Source organism: Pyrus communis, chromosome 10, assembly GCF_041283825.1.
Source record: "Pyrus communis isolate YQ-2024b chromosome 10, ASM4128382v1, whole genome shotgun sequence".
Taxonomy (NCBI): domain Eukaryota; kingdom Viridiplantae; phylum Streptophyta; class Magnoliopsida; order Rosales; family Rosaceae; genus Pyrus; species Pyrus communis.
Genome location: NC_142574.1, coordinates 22,719,941 through 22,721,628, shown reverse-complemented (window position 1 = coordinate 22,721,628; position 1,688 = coordinate 22,719,941). Strand labels below are relative to the sequence as shown.

The following is a 1,688-nucleotide window of genomic DNA, read 5'->3' as shown; positions in this document are numbered from 1 at the left end:
TCTTGCCAAAACCCTTCATCGCCAATCCTGAATTACCCAAAAGAAATTGTGCACTGTGGGCTCGCCTGAGACTTGGTACCTATTAAGAGTTTGACTCAATTACACAAAAGATCCTTTCCATTACCCTCATTTCCATTCATTTCTCCACATCAAAAGCTCCAACCACATGACACATGAGTGATGCATAAATAATGTCATTTCATCTTTCACATGTCTCACAGTATATTCTCAACCAATAGTATTTCACCGATAATTCCATAAACAATAACAAGAAAACACGCAAGAGCAGTATTTGTCCAATTAGTAAATTAGATCACATTAATCAACCAACAAGATCGATAATAATAATATAATGCTTCACAAAATTTAATAAAACCAATCTCCATCAAAGTCTACCGTATTTTCCCTACCTGAAGTCCAAAACAAACAAGCAATGTCCCTTACCAACGCCTCGATTAAACACAACCGTCGCGGTAACTGGAGTTCCTCATCCAACAAATAAACTATATCACTATATAATCCATATACATAGCAACTGTTATAAAATTCTTTATTTTGAAATTTCGATGTTATGCTTAACATCAATTTATCTCAATTGGACCCTCAAACCGTTTTTCTTTCTCATTTGCGTCCTTAAACATTTCTAAATTATACGCATACTGCCTTGATGGACAATCAGAAAGTTTCAGCCCCAAAATAATATTTGTAGATTACAGTTTTGTCCCAAACTTCCGGGTAATTACAAAACTGCTCCAAACTTTCAGAGAACTATAGAATGGCCCCGAATGTGAAACTTATATCTCAGTTTGGTCCCTGCTGCAGAAACAGTACAATCAAAGCTATTTTCCAGATCCATTCTTCCTTTCTTTCAGTCCAATTTATGTGCAAATCCATTTATCATGATTTCCAAGTACCAAATCAGCATTAAGGTTCACCAAGTTCTCTTCCTTCATTATCGCACAACCCTAAAATATGCAGAACCCAATAATAATTGGAATTTGAATCCCAACTACAGTACAGTACACCTTAACAGCCATAAACCCTGTATATATTTATTTACTTAAAGCCAAATCACTATAGGTGTGATCAAAATGAAAAAAATGCATATAACTAATTTGAATAACAGTTACTAATCTAAGGATGGAAAGGATAAATAAAATATAAAGATCATTACCTCTATAAATAGCATGCTGTTGATTAAACACTACAAGCCATCTCTCAGTTTGCAGCTTCTTACTCATTTCCCTTATTTATAAAAACCTTCTACTCTATCATCTGATCTCTATCAAATACTCATGGTAGTTTTACCCCCTCGTTTCAGTTCTGAAGCTCTCTCTCTCTATATATATATGAACTAAACCATTTGCGGGCTCCATGCAAATTCTATACGTTTGCGTTTGGAAACCGAAGGATAACTACCCTATTTATAGTTGAAAAGGTCGGCTGCAGCACTTAGAGACCATGAATAATATTAATAAAGTATGAATAGATATATAGGAGTTGGGGCTTCGGATTGGTTCTCAAACCAAAGAGGGATAATTTTTTTTTCTTCTTATGTCGACAGCTCCTGCTTCTAAAACCATGAATCATACATCTCTTTTGCTTCGGCGTTGTAGTTTGAACTACACGCTAAGGACACCTGTTCACATACTTGCCACCTCAAGCTAAAAAATGAAATCTTAGATAGT

The 1,688-nt window shown here is 35.2% G+C and overlaps 1 long non-coding RNA gene across 1 annotated transcript; it reads right to left on the bottom strand.

The window, feature by feature from the left end:
* Positions 1–223: 223 nt before the first annotated feature.
* On the bottom strand, positions 224–1,437 carry LOC148693737 (uncharacterized). The gene is made up of 2 exons (XR_015952145.1): positions 1,175–1,437; positions 224–965 (listed from the first exon to the last, which is right to left on the bottom strand). It is a non-coding gene; the product is annotated as an uncharacterized LOC148693737 (long non-coding RNA).
* Between the last annotated feature and the right edge of the window lie 251 nt (positions 1,438–1,688).